A 21406-nucleotide genomic window follows, 5' to 3' on the forward strand; every position below is an offset into this window, starting at 1 on the left:
CAAACAGAAAATTGTTTTAACATTCACCTACTCATACTAACACTTTCCCTCTACTCCACAGTTACTTAAATACTTCTATTTATACAGTGCCCTTTTCCCTGGCAATATTAGTTACATGCGGATATTTTTTAATCAAATAATAGATATCAGGATCTGGCACATAATAGCTCCTTAACTAAAGTGCAAGAACATTGTTTGTATTGCTCTCTCAAGTGTTGCCAAGTGCACAGATGAGTGTCCAGCATATAATAGGCACTCAGAAAATATATTTGCTGAATATATTTACATGTTTAATGTACTAAATTAAAACAGGTTAATTAAGGAGAAATGAAAGTTTAAGTTTCTATTCTGATAGTCTCACATAAACACAAATCTCAAAAAGAAAGGAAAAGTCACAAATAAGTCAGTGGAATACAAAGGAGCCTTGTATGTTTACAGAGTGTCATATATGTACAGTTTCATATATGTGCAAAATCACTACTTTGCAAAGTCATGCAACTGCCCTTTAGTCAAAGATCATTAGGAGCACCTATATGGGCAAAGGAGGTTTAGTTTATAGGCTCATTGCAACAAGGAAGATAGCCTACCATGGGGAAAGAGGAAGCATCTCAGCAAGAGGGTATTAGTAGGACGTTGTTATAAGATTTTAGCTTCTGTTAGATGATTTTGGAGACGGTTCAGGAAGGCAGTGTTTTGCTTTGCATTGAGTGCTGTTGGAAAGCAAGGGTAATTCTAGGATTGGGTAGGTTAACATGTTTTATTTAGATGATGGCCGAATTGGAGCAGATCTAAAGCTATAATTGTTAAAGAAGCATCATTAACTCATGTTATCATGAAAAAGGGGATGCTTGGTCATTTTTGTGGTTTGGACAGAGTTCTTATTTTTGTCTGTGCTCAAACGTGATTAAAGAGTGGTTTTGCTTTTGTGTCTCATGACCTCTGAAATTGTTTATGTTCAACAGGAGAAAACCATGGCTTACCTCTTAAAGCCAAACCCACTCCTACCTAATAGCTATCAGGGACTACCTTTCTCTAACACATGTTTGCAAATGAAAAATGATGATTGATTAGGTAAGCTACAAATATAAAAATCATAAAATCATTGTCATTTTCAAATAAGGTGGGAAAATATCCATATGTTCTGGTCAGGAGAGAAGATGGGGTTCTAATATATTAATCATAACTTTAAAATATCCATAGGTTTCAGTTTGTCTTTTTCTGAAGTTATTCTCTTCTCAAAAATAAATAATAGTAAATATATAAAGTGGACTTTGGTTACTGCCAGTCTATTTTTCTTCAAAGACAATTGTGTCTGTTCAGAACAACTTTTTTTTTTTTTTACAATATGTTAACAGAGCCATTGGACCTTCCCAGAAGAAAAATATATTTCTCTCCTTTATTTTTCCAGTATGAAATTTCATACTAATGAATGTAATTTTCTGAACCAAGTAACTAGAGTATAATGTAAGTAAGCATACTTGGCTTCCCTTCCATTACAATTCAAAATAGTGCTTCAAACTTAAAAATACATCTATGTCTCTATCTATGTATCTATCTATCTATCATCACTAGCAAATGTGGACTCCAATGCATGAAGATAGATAATATTTAAAATAAGCCAGGCAAAATTTCATTAAAAACCTAATACATATGAAACAAATTTTTCAAATTAATGATGCATTTCATCAAGTCAGTGTCAAAAATGATGGGATAATACCTTAGTGACTTTTTGAAGAATTAGACAATGCCTCTCTGCATTGTATACTGATAGGTACTAAGGGAAGACTATTAAAGCACAATAGAAGTTTGTCCCACAGGAGGCCAAGAATGAGATTCAAGATTAGATAAAGATACATGACCTAAAATTCCCCTGCATATCTTAAACCACAAAAATAACTTGACCCTTCTGAAACCATATACAGATAATATAGATAAAAGCCTCTCTGCAGTTTATACCTTGATAACATACCAGCACATAGTTGATCTAGATTTTGTAATTCTATCTCACAGAAGAATCCTAATGCCTTAGGAGCAATGTTTATAGAAAGTCAGTTTGGGTGATAATCATGAAAGACTGAATTCTGATAACTGGGTGGTAAAACAACATGGTGACAGAGCCCTGCGATCCTTGGCCTCCTTTCCTCTAAATGACAAGCAAAAATAAAAATTTTAGAAGTATCCTCCGTGGTTTGTTTTTTTTTTTTTTAATCTGAAAAAGATATTAACTGTCTTTTAGTCAAATACTAATCTGGTAAAATATTTACTTTTCTCATAATTTTTTAAAATAAAACAGATAGAGACCATTTGACTATGTGCATAGAGTACCTCTTTATTTATTTATATGTTTGACATTTGGTAATTTCCTTCCTCTTAATTACTGAGAGAAAAATACAGTAGTGGAATCTATACCATTGAGAACCTTCTAGTAGATTTAAATTGGAAGATTTTGTGCCTAATTATTGAATTTTTATCAGGCTTGGAGATGGTGTTATTAGGTCATAATTACAATTTAAGACAAGTAATATATTTATTTTTAAAATATTTTGATTTATGTCATAAGTCAAGTTTATGTCTAAAATAAGTGTTACATCTAAAACTTTATTTCGCAAACAGTTTTACTTTTGGAAAGCAAAACCTTGATCATTAAGATCTGCACGTATTAGAAATCCTGATTGATTTTCTTCCCTGGTGAAAGTGAGATCATATCAAATAAGACATCATAGCAAATTGTAGTTCATATGAGTTTTTAAGGCACTATAGGAGGGCTAAGAGTTGGTAAAGTTTGATTGAAAATTAAATTTGCTTTAAGAGATTGTCCTCCATTCTCTATGAATAAATTGCAAATAGATACCTTACATGGAACAGGAAGAGAAGTAAGTCATTTGAAAGAAATTATGACACCAAATTTCTTAAGACCCTGACAAGCCAGAGATAGAGACGTGGTTATACTGGGAAGGATTCTGATTCTAATGAAGTTCACCTTAGCTCATTGTTGCTTCCGTTTGGAATTTAATGAAAGAAGATACCTAATTTTTGTAGCTGCTCTGTGTGTGTGTGTGTGTGTGTGTGTGTGTGTGTGTATGTATGTGTGTGTGTAAAATTAAATTTGCTTTAAAAATGTCACATTAGCATAAAATAATTTATACCTAGTTTAAGAATAGATGAGTATAAAAGTACACTAAACTAAGCATAACAGTATTTTGGTCATAGCTCAAAATCCTCGTGATACTTTCACCAAAATATATAGGCTCTTGACAACTAAGTCACCATGTACACTCAAACATATAAAGAAATATGTTTATTTGATCAATTAACAATCAGTTTTTTAGATCAATTAAGAATAAAAAATATAAAAGTCTTTATTTGCATATTTCTTCTTTAATGCTTTTTCTTTCTTTATGTAAATCCAAATTTCTGACCTATTTATTTTCCTTCTTTCTGAAGAACTCTTTCTAACATTTCTACAAATCAGTTCTACTGGTGAAAAATTCCCTCAAATTTTGTTTGTCTGACAACATCTTTGTTTCTCCTTCACTTGTTCTTTGAGCTTCCTGGACCTGTGGTTTAGTGTCTTATATTAATCTTGGGAAATTCTCAGTCATTGTTGCTTCAAATATTTCATCTTTTCCTTTCTCTCTTTCTTCTTTTCCCAGTATTCCCATTACACATACGTTTGAGGACATTTAGTATGTTTTAGAATGTGTCCCAGTGCAGATTCAGTTCAAGTAAGGGAACCTGTCTGAGTCTCATTAAGTAATCCTTGAATAGATTGGAAAATGCTATATAAATAAGTTAGTAATGATTGGCTAACTCTTGGGACATTGGATCTTATTAATAATAGCATATTTCATGGAACTTAAAAAATACTGGGTTAGTCATGGAAATTAATTGTTTTCTTTATAATGTATGTTTACTATATTCCATTTCATTATGTCATATAAAACTAGAATGATATGACAAATGACAGAATTTAATAACTTTGCATTCCCATTTATTTCTCAATTACTGTCTCAATTTTGATATATTAAGGTAAGATATCTGAATTGAAATTATTAATGAGAAAGTTAATCCTCTCTACTTATTTCATTGTCTAAATATATTCTAGGATTGTTCCAAATTGTACACATAGTAACAGACTTTACAGAAACTCCATTTTAATTGTTTCTCCTCATTTTAATCCACCATGTCTTAATCTCATTGGGCTCTTTGCTGCATTCCTGTAATTTAGGAGGCATCACAGCACCATTGTTAACAAGAAGAGTACATTTAATAATAGCGTCTACCTCTCTGGACATCCATTCTGCTAATAGGCCTAACAGAAAGCTAATCATCATTAGTGTGATCATTTTATTTCAGAAACTCCTAACCTCCCTGTTGAATTACGGTATTAGCAATTGCAAATTATTAAAAATTATGGCAGGAGGACTAGGCTTATTATGATCTAGCTCTTAAAGAAATCTAAGTCACTGGGAGACGTACTGCAATAAAAATAGAAACAAATCTCTTAGTAGTAAGCATAGAGTAGGTAATGATAAACACATCACCAAACCACCAAATGCACAGAATATAATCCTTTAGAGGTAATATTTTGTTTGAATAGCTCCTACTTTTAAGTGATTCACTCTATCTCTCTGAAACTTATATATTTGTTTCTTTTCTTTTACTCCAATAATTTATTTAACATAACATGGATAGAATCACACAGCTAAGTGATAGAAACTGGATTCATCATAAGTAGCATGGTTTCAAACACTGTGCTCTTAACTAAGATAACCTGTAATTTAAAACATTTCTTTGATATATTTCTTGGTTTGACTCTATAGTCTTAATTTAGTTAATTTTGGTTGCTATTTTAATATGTTTATTAAAGTATATATGCCCATTTTTGAAAATCAAACACTTTATATTTTATTATTATTTTTTGTTTGGTATGCAGGCCTCTCACTGTTGTGGCCTCTCCCGTTGCGGAGCACAGACTCCGGACGCACAGGCTCAGTGGCCATGGCTCACGGGCCCAGCCGCTCCACAGCATGTGGGATCTTCCCGGAACAGGGCACGAACCCGTGTCCCCTGCATCGGCAGGCGTACTCTCAACCACTGCGCCACCAGGGAAGCCTGCTTACTCTCTTTTTAAAGAGAGAAAATGTGGCATAATGGACTATCCTATGTTTTGACCATAAGAAAAACCTTGGTTAAAATCTCATTTTCCAATGCATTAGCTCCATTGAATTCTTTCTGCTGGTCAGGCAAATTTTAGATGCTGAAGTCAGACTCCAATTTTTACTGAATCTTGTCCTAGATGGTTAAATCCTAATGTTTCAAATTTGCATAATGCCATCACAAAGTGTAAGCTATTTTTTAATATATTAACCCATTCTACTATGAGTTAATGAGCCTGAATCTATTCCCAGAATGGAACCCCAGCTGAACTATTTATAGATTTGAGTTCCCAGCACTGTTTTGTTTTTTTCTTTTTCCTTCTTACTCATCTTCCTCAGTCATTTGTACTGTATTAACTCATGGGTTGGTTGCAAACCAAGAGGCCTCTGGGGTCAGAAAAATAATGAAAGTGGTTAAGGAATGCAGGCTTCATGACGTAGTAGCCACCACTCATTCCTGGTGGTAACAAGATATGACCTGTAAATCATGTAAATGATGATAAGCCTATGCCTTTCTTCTATAAGGCAGCATCAGTTAACTGTGACAATAAATCTAGCAATCAGTGTAGTCAATTCAAAAGGAAAAGTAAGAAAAAAAATTCAGGCAAATGTAAGTTTCACTCATTTTCATGGGAAAAAAATTTAAAATTAAGCAAAAGTAAAAATCAATTATGTTGCACAGTGACTCAAACAGAAAAGAAAATTAACACTTGAATATTTTGAATGTTTAATAACTATAGACTTGTTACATTAGCAAAAATACTTTAGCCCAGATTATGTCTTTCTTTCTAGTAAAAGTAAGATGTTGTGAAAGAAATGTCTCTTTTTAAAAGGGTTTCATCTACACTCAATTTTGATTCTAATCTAAAAATATATAAATGTCAAAATTTATTTTTTCTCTACATATTTTTAGAATAGTTTTACCTAATTGAAGTATTTAATTTAGAGAAACTCATTTCTGGAAATACTTAGTGATTTTATTGTATGTAAAAATACAGATACTAAGGAAATCATTTTAATGCTACAGATAGTTTGAAATGAATCCTACTTTTCTTTGAGTTAGACAGCTATGATGCAAATAACTTCAATAATGCATAACGAAATTGATTAAAAGGGAGTGAAGTGTTTTCTACATATCAGAGCAACACCTTGTCCAGAAGTTAGATTTTTTTTTTCCCTCGCCAGATATTCACATTAGGCAAAATGCATGTTGTCATGTCAACTGGATGGTAAATTTAGCCTGAATAATTTCTTAATATATCAAGATAGAACTTTTTGCTAGTATTTATAGTTTTTAAACCATGGCCTTTTTTCCTATCCCTGATTCCTCAAAATACTGCTTATTTATATTTCTAAATAATTTACCTAAAATATATTCACTTTTCTGGTATTCAAATATATACTTTTATATGTTTAAGTCAATTATATTTTTTGCATTTATCAAAATATATAAATGTTTGAAAAAAACTAAACATTTGCAGCAGCATAATCTTTTTTTAGATGCTATTTTGTAGACATTCCTAAAATGTTAGAGTACAATATTTTCATACAGTACCTATCCAAAATTTTGCAACAGTACTTATATTAAAATAATTTTCGATGTATTTAACCTAAATAGTTGATAGTCACCTAATTATAACATTTTCACAATGAGATAATAGACAAATGAAAATTGATACTGCAAACAACTTTCTCTTTAATTATATACTGCACAGTCTTTAAAATTGGGATATAAGTATTTTAATATATTGTAATAAGAAAGGTACCTGGAAAATAATTTTGTAAAATGTATATTCATTTGGGGAAGCATTTTTTAATTTAAATGAGAAAATGTTACATAATGAAAACCAATATTTTTAAAAAATTCTTCAGTATTTCTCAGTTAACCTTAATTTTCTTTAACGTGATTAGAATAATAATAATAAGACTAAGAAGTTGATATGAATACACTGACTCAGTTAATGTTCACTAACACAGTGTGGGATCAGCAATTTGCCACAAATCATATAACTGGAATCTGCAATACTAGGATTCTGACCTGGATCTTTTTGACTCCAGACCAGCACTCTTAATCTGTCCTTGTGCAGCCTTTGTTGTGGCAAATGAATGAACAATTAAGCTGAAAACATTGCAGTTAATCTTCAGCTGTACTGAAGGGCATAGTTTCTTTTAACTTGAGTCAAGGACTTGGAGCAAAATTAACTAGCCCCAAATAAACAAAGTTTTCTTTTATGGTTACTTACCTGCAAGGTAATTTTAACACTTAAAACAAAATTAGGGACTTCACTGGTGGTCCAGTGGTTAAGAATCTGCCTTCCAATGCAAGGGACGCAGGTTCAACCCCTGGTCAGGGAACTAAGATCCCACATGCCAGCGGGGCAACTAAGCCCGTGCGCCACAACTAGAGAGAAGCCCGTGCACTGCAACAAAGAGCCCGTGTGCTGTAACTAAGACCCGACGCAGCAAAATTAAAAAAAAAAAAAATTAATGTGTTGTAATTAGGAGACACACTACTAATTATACAGAGTATCCCCTCAGAATCCCTGGGTTAAGCTCATAGACACATAGGGTAAAATTGGAGACTCTAGAGAGACATGCCACAAAACTAAAATCCACCCATATTTCACCAGGCAGGAGAATTATATTAGAAATATAAGTATGCTTCCTATCGCTTAAAAAATTTAGTGAGCTCACATGTGTGCATTTTCATGTGTGTGTTGGCTTAATGTTGAAAAAATAGACATTTTTTAGAATTTAACATCATATCATGGCAATTTCCCCATTCCATTATATATTAACTGTCAACAGTTTTCCTGAACTCAAGGTAATCTTGCTATTTTATTAAGAGTATCTTTGAGAGTAACAAGTTTCATGTAAGAAAACATCAGTTATATTAAAATAACAAGGTACTTTTTGTTAATCACTATTTGGTTCTATATCCAGTAGATTATATAAATTATTTTTCTGGTATTTAAATTTTTTCTCGAATGTTCAAGAAGAGGACCTGTTTTCATTGGTGCCTAAAAATTGTAAGCACAAAAAGAATGAACTATGCAGAATTGCACATGTCCTCCCTAATATGTTAGGAACATTCACAACATATGAGTTGCTCTCCAAATTTAACTAGAGACTGTAGATTCATTAATATTGCATATCACAGAGAGCTCACGTACTTAATAAACTGTGCTTAAGCATGAAGATGGAAATTGGAAGAGTAATCATAGAGCTGATCCTAGTAGCTATCAGACACTATATTGTTAAATGATAAAATTTACTTCAACTATCCATGACAGATCAAAACTTCTCTCTAATTTCTAGAGAGAAAAAAGAATGTGACATGAACTCTCCACCTTTCTACTCACTGATATATCTAATTAGAGATTTGGGGAGAATGTGTGAATTAGCCTCTTTTTCTCGTGTTTTGACTTACTCTGTCCTCAGAATACACAGTTCTCTCTGTTACCTCTGTTAGGTGACCTGCCCTTATTCTACAAGTGGTCAGTTGTTCACCTTAATAATGACTAGATAATACTTAGGAAGTCTCCCTAGCCATAGACCTAAGACATATTCTCTAATTATATTTACTAGAAATAAAACTTTAAATATCAAATCATAACTCAGGAAGAGAAAGAAGAATATTTTTATCTCCTCAAATTCCTGCCTATATAAACAGCAGAATGAGAGTTCATATGTCATGGGCACAAACATTATCAGAAGCTTTCCTAAGCTAATTATATTTTCTCATGCAATAATGGATTGACTTAAGCAGGAAAATATTTGATAATAATGCTTTAATTTCAGTGCTTCACAGTTGAGGCCAAGGATAGTGGAAATGGCCAACTCTGATCATATCGGTGTTTCTGTGTATGTTTGTAGGACTGTGTGCAAACTGACTGTAGCTAGTAGCAAATTCTACTCAATAAGATGAATCTAATTAAAAAATAATAACTGCTGCTTTACATAAAAGTATTGAATTAGATGTGGTGTCCTAAACTACAGGAAAATGCACAAATGCTGTGGTCTGAAACCCATCCTGGAGAAAGATGAATGATGGCAGCCATAGATTCAGGGATGGGATTTGGGAGTAGCAGGGATTTGTCACTTAAGAAGTAAAAGATTATCTTTTCCTGCTGCTTTTAATTTTCCTCTTTTCAACCCAAGGCTACTACCTACCACAAGAGTGAGAAGTCAGAAACTCAAGCAAAATGACTAACAGAGTGAAATATATAAAGCATTGAAAGGAAAAAATTCCAAAAACCTGGAATTCTGTATCCAATGAAATTATCCTACACAAATGATGCAGAGATAAAGACTTTCTCAGACAAACAAAAACTGAGGGAATTTGTTGCCAGTAGAACTACCTGGCAAAAAATGTTTTTGAATTTCTCTCTGAGATAATTTCTAACTTCTTTCTGAATTTCTTTAGAGAGAAGCAAAATAATATGGATCAGAAATGTGGATCTACGTAAATAAAGGAAGAGCATTTGACAAGGTAAATCTTTTATTTTTCTTATTCTTAAATGATCTATGTTCAAATTAATAATTGCATAATGTATTGGATAAATATAACTTATAGATAAGTGAAATGAATGGCAGAAATATAATAAGAGATGGGAGAAAGAAATTGAGAATAAATTGTTATAAGGTACTGGCACTACCCATGTAACAATATACTGTTGTTTGAAAGTGGAAAAAAAATCAGTAGTAAATATATATCATAAACTCAGAAATAACCACTGAAAAAATAAAAATAAGCATAATTAAATGCTAATAGAAGAAAGAAAATGAGATCATATTAAATTATTACAATGAATAGCAGAAAAAGAGTGAAAAGAAAAAAGAAGCAAATAATAAGGGTAACAATTAGGAAACAGTTAAAATATGGTCACTATTATTCTAACTGTATAAATAATCAAATGAAATATGAATGGAATAAATACACCAAGTCAACGATAGAGATTGTCAGAGTGGATCAAAAAACATCACCTAATTATATGTTGTCTACAAGAAACCCACTTTCAGTGTAAAGATACATGTAGACTAAAAGTAAAGGAATGAAGAAAGATATACCACACTAATGCTAATCAAAAGAAAACAGGGATAGCTGTATTAATATCCAACATAGCAGATTTCAGAGCAAGGAAAGTTATCAAGGGTAAAGACAGGCATTACATGATAAATGGTCAATACTCCAAGAAGAAATAACAATCCTTAATGCATGTGCCTAACAACAGAGCATCAAAGTACGTGAAGTAAAAACTGATAAGACTGCAAAGAGTAATAAACAAATACATTATAGGTGGAAACTTTAACACCAGAAATGAACAGAGTTGACAGGTAGAAGTTAAATAAGATATGATACCAATTTCTCTAGAATATATTTTAGAAAACAGAAGCAAAGGGAACACTTCCAAATTTATAAGGACAGGTATGCAAGGCTGGTTCAACATTCAACCATCAATTAAGGCTGTTCACATCATCAGGCTGAAAAAGAAAAATCATATAATCATATCAATAGATGGAGAATAAGCACTTAAGAAAACACAACACCCATTCATGATAAAAACTCTCAACAAGCTAGGAAAAAAATGGAACTTCCTCAGCATGATAGGAATGCTTATCAAAAAATTACAGCAAACATTGCTCTTAATCGTGAGAAACTAGATGCTTTCTCCTATGATCAGGAACAAGGCAAGGATATTCTCTCTCACCACTCCTATACAACATGGTACTGGAAGTCCTTGCTAATACAATAAGACAAGAAAAATAAAAATTATATAGCTTGGGAGTGAAGACATAGAAATGTTTTTGCATATGAGATGATCATCTATGTAGAAAATTCCAGAGAATTAAGAAAAATACTCCTGGAACTAATAAATGATTGATTATTGCAAGGTTACAGCATATGTTTAATATACAAAAGTTAATTGCCTCCTATATACCATCAATGAACAATGGAATTTGAAATTAAAAGTGCAATACCATTTACATTAGTACCCCCAAAATTAAATGCTTCAGTGTAAATGTAACAAAATATTTACAAAATTTATATAAGGAAAACTACAATACTTTGTTAAACAAACTCAAAGAAGAATTAAATAAATGGAGAGATACTCCATGTTCATGGATAGAAAGACTCAATATTATTATAAAGATGTCAGTTCTCAACTTTATCTACAAGTTGAATGCAATCGCAATAAAAATTCCAGCAAGTTACTTTGTGGATAGTAACATGTTTTAACTCTTATGTGGAAAGCAAAACGCCCAGAATAGCCAACACAATACTGAACAAGAACAAAGCTGGGGGACCGACCCTACTAACTTAAAGACTTACTCTAGAACTACACTAATCAAGACAGTGTGGCATTGGTGAAAGAATAGATAACTAGATTCCTGTAACAGAACAGAGAGCCCAGAGAGACCACACTAAAATACAGTGAACTTGTCTTTGACAAAAAAGGAAAGGCAATTTGGTGGAAAAGGATAGTCTTTTCAATAAATGGTGCTGGATCACCAGTACATCCACATGCAAAAAAGTGAATCCAGACACAGATATTACACTTTTTACAAAGATTAACTCATAATGAATTGTAGACCTAAGTGTAAAATAAAAACTATAAAATTCTAGAAAATAACATAGGATAAAATATAGGTAACCTTCATTTGGCAATAATTTCTCTGGTAAGAGAATGAAAAGACAAGCCACATACTGAGACTGTGGATTTGCAAAACACTATCTAATAAAGGACTTTTATCAAAAATATACACATAATACTTAAATTCAACAATAAGAATACAACCTAATTAAAAAGTGTACAAAATACCTGTACAGATACCTCTCCAAAGAAGATATACAAGATGGCAAATAAACATATGAGATGATACACAACATCTTTATATTTAGTAAATTTCAAAACACTGACGACACCAAATGCTCAAGAGTATGTAGAACAAGGGACCTCACTAATTGCTGGTTACAATGCAAAATGGTACAGCCTCTTTGGAAGACAACTACATTTTCTTACGTAAGTAAACATACAGATTATCATCCACCAATTGTGTTATGCAAATAAGTGAAAATCTTATGTACATATAAAAACCTGCAGACAAATGTTTACAGAATTTTTAGTCGTAATTGTCAAAAATTAGACTAAACGAAGATGTGCTTCAGCGGGGTAATAGATAAACTGTGGTACACTTATATAATAGAATATTATTCAATGATAAAAATAAATGAGCTATCATGCCACTAAAGGATTTGGAGGAATCTTAAATGAATATTTTGAGTCTAAGGAGCTAGTCTGAAGAGCTTACATACTGTATTGGTCCAACTATATGATATTATGGAAAAGGCCAAACTATAGAGACAATAAAAATATCAGTGGTTGCCAGGGAGTCTCATTTGGGAGGTGGGGGGCACGAGTTGGGTACTGGATGAATGGCTAGAGAAGATATGATATTTAGAGCAATGAAACTATTCTATATGATCCTATAATGTTGGGTGTATGGCATAGAAATTTGTCAAAGCCTACAGAACTGTACAAAACAAAGAGTGAACCCTCATGTATTATGGAATTTAGCTGAGAATAATATATCAGTATTGGTTCATCAACTACAACAAATGTGTCATACTCATGCAAGATGTTAATAATAGAGGAAAATTTGGGGGAAGGGATATATGGGAACTCTCTGCACTTCCTGCTCAATTGTTCTATAAACCTAAAACTCTGCTAAAAATGAAGTCTATTAATTTTAAAATCCATGGCAGTGATAAAATTTGTATTATTCTTGAGATGAAGAGATAAGAATATAATTAGGAGAGATATATTTAGGCCTTCAAACCATTATTATGTACTATTTTTTTAGGTAGATTGTGCATAGCTGTGCATTTATTTCTAAGTATTTCATATCTACAAAAATAATTATGTGTATAAAAATTAAGAAGAATAACTTGAAATAATGATAAAGTTAATTGGGTTTGTAAGCTTCTTACATTGTTTACCAGTATCCCTTCAATTTATCTTCTCCAATCTTATACTTTAGGAAACCCTAGCTCTTTTTCTAAAATGATAGATGGAAGCATTTTTATTTGATATTTTTTTTCCTCAAAAATACTAAATCAAGAGAATTTTAATGTCTATAATGCAATTCTATGTTTTGAGGTTTTTTGGGGTTTTGCTTTTTTCTAATAACTGAGAATTTCTCTTTTCTACATTGAAATCATTACATATGACTTTTTATTTTAGCATGGACATGTGTACTATTGAGCAATGAAATATCTATCATATTAATTTGTTATTAAAAACCCATGTTGTATTCAGAAATATTAACATCCATCAAGAAACCAATGATCACCAAATTACCATATTAAAATAATATACAGCATAAAGCCTCCTTGTTCTAGGTGGAAATTAATGAAAGAGTAGATATCCAGAGAGGATACAGCATATTTAATTAAACTAACCTAAAATTTATTAATTTTATGTTTGAAAGTAAGCATTAAGGTTTTTTAAGGTGTTGCCTTCATTGGTCATACATCAATTCTGGTGATGCCACCTTTGCCAAACTATGTTTGGCAGCTATATTTTGTGGATTTGCCTTCACATTTTATAACACATTTGTCTGAGTGTACTTAATCTTATCAAATATGTTTCTGGTGTTTGTGAATAGTGTGGGTGGGATGAATAACCGGGATGATAAAGTTTTTATTAAGATATAAATGTTGATTATAAAATGATATAATGTGTGTGTATTTATGTGTTGTGTGCTCTCATGTATTAGTTCTAAAGTTGTATCCAAAGAGGGATTCTAAAATGTTTGGGAACAATAAAATCATCATCAAAACAACATGCAACACCTAGGTTATTGCAAAGTAGTCATTTATATGCATAGGATTTGAGAAATGTGTTAAATAAAATATTTTAAACCTGCATTTAAACATTTATATTTCTTCATAGAGCTATTTTTATCAAGGAATTAAATAAAATATATCAATTGAATACTCAGTGCCTTAAGATATAAAACTCTTGAGATAGCCTCTTCCAGTAGAGGGCAGACAGCAGAAGGAGGAAGAACTACAATCATGCAGCCTGTGAAACAAAAACCACATTCACAGAAAGATAGACAAGATGAAAAGGCAGAGGGCTGTGTACCAGGTGAAGAAACAAGATAAAACCCCATAAACAAAACTAAATGGAGATAGGCAACCTTCCAGACAAAGAATTCAGAATAATGATACTGAAGATGATCCAGGACATCAGAAAAAGAATGGAGGCAAAGGTCGAGAAGATGCTTTAACAGAGACCTAGAAGAATTAAGGAACAGACAAACAGAGGTGAACAATACAATAACTGAAATGAAAAATACACTAGAAGGAATCAATAGCAGAATAACTGAGGCAGAAGAACAGATAAATGACCTGGAAGACAAAATGATGTTATCCACGACTGTGGAACAGAATAAAGAAAAAAGAATGAAAAAAATGAAGGCAGCATAAGAGACCTCTGGAACAACATTAAATGTAGCAACATTCGCATTAGGAGAAGAGAGAGAGAAAGGACCCGAAAAAATATTTGAAGAGATTATAGTCGAAAACTTCCCTAACATGGGAAAGGAAATAGCCACCCAAGTCCAGGAAGTGCAGACAGTCCCATACAGGATAAATGCAAGGAGAAAAACACTGAGACACATAATAATCAAAATGGCTAAAATTAAAGACAAAGAAAAATTATTGAAAGCAGCAAGGGAAAAATGACAAATAATATACAAGGGAACTCCCATACAGTTAGAAACTCTACAAGCCAGAAGTGAGTGGCATGATATATTTAAAGTATGAAAGGGAAGAACCTATAACCAAGATTACTCTACCTGGCAAGGATCTCATTCAGATTCGATGGAGAAATCAAAAGCTTTACAGACAAGTAAAAGCTAAGAGATTCAGCACCATCAAAGCAGCTCTACAACAAATGCTAAAGGAACTTCTCTAAGTGGAAAACACAAGAGAAGAAAAGGACCTACAAAAACAACCCTAAAACAATTAAGAAAATAGTGATAAGAACATACATATCGATAATTACCATAAACATAAATGGACTAAATGCTCCAAGCAAAAGACACAGGCTTGCTGAATGGATACAAAAACAAGACCCATATATATGCTGTCTACAAGAGAACCACTTCAGACCTAGGGACACATACAGACTGAAAGCAAGGGGATGGGAAAAGATATTCCATGCAAATGGAAATCAAAAGAAAGCTGGAGTAGCAATACACATATCAGATAAAATAGACTTTAAAATAAAGAATGTTACAAGAGACAAGGAAGGACATTACATAATGATCAAGGGATCAATCCAAGAAGAAGACGTAACAATTATAAATATATATGTACCCAACAGAGGAGCCGCTCAATACGTAAGGCAACAGCTAACAGCTATAAAAGAGGAAATCGACAGTAACACAATAATAGTGGGGGACTTTGTAACACCTCACTTATACCAATGCACAGATCATCCAAACAGAAAATTAATAGGGAAACAGAAGCTTTAAATGACACAATAGACCAGATAGTTTTAATTGATATTTATAGGACATTCTATCTAAAAACAGCAGATTACACTGTCTTCTCAAGTGCACATGGAACATTCTCCAGGATAGACCACATCTTGGGTCGCAAATCAAGCCTCAGTAAATTTAAGAAAATTGAAATCATATCAAGCATCTTTTCTGACCACAAAACTATGAGATTAGAAATGAATTACAGGGGAAAAAAACGTAAAAAACACAAACACATGGAGGCTATACCGTATGTTACTAAATAACCAGGAGATCACTGAAGAAATCAAAGAGGAAATCAAAAAATACCTAGAGACAAATGACGATGAAAACATGATGATCCAAAACCTATGGGATGCAGGAAAAGCAGTTCTAACAGGGAAGTTTATAGCAATAAAACCCTACCTCAAGAAACAAGAAAAATCTCAAATAAACTATCTAACCTTGCACCTAAAGGAACTAGAGAAAGAAGAACAAACAAAACCCAAAGTTAGCAGAAGGAAAGAAATCATAAAGATCAGAGCAGAAATAAATGAACTAGAAACAAAGAAAACAATAGCAAAGATCAATAAAACCAAAAGCTGGTTCTTTGAGAAGATAAACAAAATTGATAAACCATTAGCCAGACTCATCAAGAAAAAGAGGGAGTGGACTCAAATCAGTAAAATTAAAAATGAAAAAGGAGAAGTTAAAACAGACATCACAGAAATACAAAGCATCCTAAGAGACTACTACAAGCAACTCTATGCCACTAAAATGAACAACCTGGAAGAAATGGACAAATTCATAGAAAGAATTCATTCCAAGAATGAACCAGGAAGAAATAGAAAATATGAACAGACCCAATCACAAGTCATGAAATTGAAACTGTGATTAAAAATCTTCCAACAAACAAAAGTCCAGGACCTGATGGCTCCACAGGTGAATTCTGTCAAACATTTAGAGACGAGCTAACACCCATCCTTCTCAAACTCTTCCAAAAAAATTGCAGAGGAAGGAACACTCCCAAACTCATTCTTGAGACCATCTTCACCCTGATACCAAAACCAGACAAAGATACTACAAAAAAAGACAATTACAGACCAATATCACTGATGAATATAGATGCAAAAATCCTCAACAAAATACTAGCAAAAGAATCCAACAACACACTAGAAGGATCACACACCATGATCAAATGGGATTTATCCCAGGGATGCAAGGATTCTTCAATATACACAAATCAGTCAATGTGATACACCATATTAACAAACTGAAGAATAAAAACCATATGATCATCTCAATAGATGCAGAAAAAGCTTTTGATAAAATTCAACACCCACTTATGATAAGAACTCTCCAGAAAGTGGCATAGAGGGAACATACCTCAACATAATAAAAGCCATATACTACCAACCCACAGCAGACATCATTCTCAATGGCGAAAAACTGAAAGCATTTTCTCTAATATCAGGAACAAGACAAGGATGTCCACTCTCACCACTATTATTCAACATAGTTTTGGAGTCCTAGCCATGGCAATCAGAGAAGAAAAAGAAATAAAAGGAATACAAATTGGAAAAGAAGCAGTAAAACTGTCACTGTTTGCAGATGACATGATACTATACATAGAGAATCCTAAAGATGCCACCAGAAAACCTAGAAAAACTAGAGCTAATCAATGAATTTGGTAAAGTTGCAGGATACAAAATTAATGCACAGAAATCTCTTGCATTCCTATACACTAAGGATGAAAAAATCTGAAAGGGAAATTAAGGAAACACTACCATTTACCATTGCAACAAAAAGAATAAAATACCTAGGAATAAACCTACCTAAGGAGGTAAAAGACCTGTGCTGAGAAAACTATAACACTGCAGAAAGAAATCAAAGACATCACAAACAGATGGAGAGATATACCATGTTCTTGGATTGGAAGAATCAATATTGTGAAAATGACTATACTACCAAAGGCAATCGACAGATTCAATGCAATCCCTATCAAATTACTAATGGCAGTTTTTACAGGACTAAAACAAAATATGTTTAGATTTATGTTGAGACACAAAAGACCCCTAATAGCCAAAGCAGCCTTGAGGGAAAAAAACGGAGCTGGAGGAATCAGACTCCCTGACTTCAGACTATATTACAAAGCTACAGTAATCAAGACAATATGGTACTGGTACAAAAACAGAAATATAGATCAGTGGAACAGGATAGGAAGCCCAGAGATAAACCCACACACCTATGGTCAACTAATCTATGGCAAAGGAGGTAAGGATATACAATGGAGAAAAGAGTCTCTTCAATAAGTGGTGCTGGGAAAACTGGACAGCTACATGTAAAAGAATGAAGTTAGAACACTCCCTAACACAATACACAAAATTGATTAGAGACCTAAATGTAAGACCAGACACTATAAAACACTTAGAGGAAAACATAGGCAGAACACTTTTGGTCATAAATCACAGCAAGATCTTTTTTGATCCACCTCCTAGAGTAATGGAAATAAAAACAAAAGTAAACAAATGGGACCTAATGAAACTTAAAAGCTTTTGCACAGCAAAGGAAACTACAAACAAGACAAAAAGACAGCCCTCACAATGGGAGAAAATATTTGCAAATGAATCAACGGACAAAGGATTAATCTCCAAAATATATAAACAGGTCATGCAGCTCAATATTAAAAAAAGAAAAAACAACCCATTGCAAAAATGGGCAGAAGACCTAAATAGACATTTCTCCAAAGAAGACATACAGATGGCCAAGAAGCACATGAAAAGCTGCTCAACATCACTAATTATTAGAGAAATACAAATCAAAACTACAATGAGGTATTACCTCACACCAGTTAGAATGGGCATTATCAGAATATCTACAAATAACAAATGCTGGAGAGGGTGTGGAGAAAAGGGAACCTTCTTGTACTTCTGCTGGGAATGTAAATTGATACAGCCACTATGGAGATCAGTATGGAGGTTCCTTAAAAAACTAAAAATAGAATTACCATATGACCCAGCAATCCCACTACTGGGCATATACCCAGAGAAAACCATAATTCAGAAAGACACATGCACCCAAATATTCATTGCAGCACTGTTTACAATAGCCATGTCATGGAAGCAACCTAAATGCCCATCAACAGATGAATGGATAAAGAAGATATGGTACATACATACAATGGAATGTTACTCAGCCATAAAAAGGAACAAAATTGGGTCATTTGTAGAGACATGGATGAATCTAGAGACTGTCATACAGAGTGAAGTAAGTCAGAAAGAGAAAAACAAATATCGTATATTAACACGTATATGTGGAACCTAGAAAAATGGTACAGATAAACTGGTTTGCAGGGCAGAAATAGAGACACAGATGTAGAGAACAAACTTATGGACACCACGGGGGGGAAGCGGCGGGAGCGGGTGGTGGTGTGATGAATTCGGAGATTGGGATTGACATATATATACTAATATGTGTAAAGTGGACAACTAATAAGAACCTTCTGTATAAAAAAATAACTAAAATAAAATTCAAAAAAATATATATATACAGATAGCTCATACAACTCAATAACAAAAAAACAACCAACCACAAAAAAAAGATATGAAACTCTTTTTACTCAGAATATATTACAAATCTTGGCAACTTTAGACCTGCTAGGAATAGAAATTTAAATGTTCATATAAAAGCCTTGTCTTTTTGGTTAGTTTTATTGTTTCCTACGATATTTTTCAGAAAATTTCCTCCCACATGGACATATGTTATTTGTAATTAATTTAAAGATAATTGTTAATTTGCATTGAATGATTAAAATTCATTTATTCAACAAACATCTATTAAGTACCTACTATGTACCATGTACTAAGAGCCTTATATTTATTATTTTCAATACTTATAGCAAACCACTATGAAGTGTATTCTTTTTTATTGTAATTTTCAGATGAGTAACAGTTATTAGAGAACTGAAATAATTTTCCAAAATGTCACCACAATGTTACAAAGTAACCACAGATTAGAAAATCATTTCTCTTTTATCTAGTTCCGTTATATATAGCCATGTAAGATCATTTTTGTATGTGATTTCATTTGAGCTTTTAAACATATTATGTTCAAGTTGTTGTTTTCTGAATTATAAGAATCTGCTCATGGTAGAAGTATTGTCATTTTGAAAAAAATACTCTTTAGAAGGGTAATTTTCTTTTCTTTTGAAACACATTTAGCTAATAAGTCTTCTTTATATTTTCACATGAGCTTATTATACATGTTTATACAAGCCTTTCTCTTTCACTAAAGATTTCATGTTATGACTTAAATAAAAATAAAAGTGATCTAAGAGGGAATTATGGTATATGGATAATAGCTTAGGGACAATCGAGAACTTTCTACTTGCAGATTCCTCTTAACTGAGCCCACAGAAGTAGCATGTTACCCCTTTAGAAGATGTTTCCCTTTTTCCTTGTTTTAAGATCATGAGCGTACCTTACAAAACAAAGCTTTCCTGCCTTAGGATTCACCTTTTTGTCCATTCTAGGCAGCTAGATCAATAACAGAACTCAAACCTAGCATAGCCTGGCTGAATTGAAAATGGGATTTCAAAGGGAGGAGAGGTAATGGGAAAAAAAGTTTCAGGAGCTGTGACTGGATCTTGAGGGTGTTTGATAGAAAAGGGAAAACATAAAGTTGATAAAAGGGAAAGTTTGCTGATATGGGAATATCTTCCCATGATACAAAATTTAACACCCTGAGAAGAATTCTGGTAGGTGGTGCCGCCATGCTATTAGGATTTCTCTTTTAATCTTGGATAAAGTGATGACTCACGTTAAATGAAATAGAAATGCCAGTATTCTGTGATAGTGAAGGAAAAGATCATAGTATTAGAGAATTGGGAATTGTAAAGTAAATGTACAGCATAAGGTTAGAAATTCCACTGGCCAACAATATTCCACTAATGAGCCTAGAGGATACTCCATTTACCAAAGTTACAACAACAAGAACAAAATGTGCTGATGAAAGGTGCATCACCATCTTTGAGTGGTGGCTCCTTCTTGTAGGTCAGGGCTAACCGCAGGTGATGCTGTAAAGGAATTGGTCCCCTAAGAGGTCAGGTGGTGGCACTTAAATGTCAAAAGCCAGGTGGGCACAATATTTGCAATGAACAGCAACATCAGAGTGGCAGTTGAAGGGGCTCATCTTCAGAGGGTCTTGGAGATGACTGATGTATTGCAGTTGTTTCTAGAAGGAAGAAACATGAAGACTCAAAGAAATATTGCTTAACCTTTATAATAACTCAGATTATCCAGGGATTATGAGGAAATCAAGAAAAGCAGCCCCAAAATAGTCATGGTTCATGGTCAGTTACCAAACCTGAGCCATTTCTTAGACTATGAAACCACTGAAAGAGAGCCCACATTCCTATTTGAAAGGACAATGGAAAATCATGGCAACTATCATTAGCAGATATATATTCTCCCACAAAAGACCTACATTAATTTACTTAAGTAATTTAATTGTTTTAAGTTAGGTGTAGAATAGAAAATAAAATCTGCAGGAGCTCCAGGTATTTGTGCCATTTGGACCATAGGACCCAATGGACCCTCTAATCTCTAATATTATAAAGATATCATTGGTAGGAAAACAATTTGTATAGAACTTATGGCTAGCCATAATGGAAGAGGACGTCATAATGTAAACCCCTAAGGTTCTGAATCGAGATC

Source organism: Aethalodelphis obliquidens, unplaced genomic scaffold (assembly GCF_003676395.1).
Source record: "Aethalodelphis obliquidens isolate GAN/ISIS:26980383/991018 unplaced genomic scaffold, ASM367639v1 scaffold11, whole genome shotgun sequence".
NCBI lineage: Eukaryota > Metazoa > Chordata > Mammalia > Artiodactyla > Delphinidae > Aethalodelphis > Aethalodelphis obliquidens.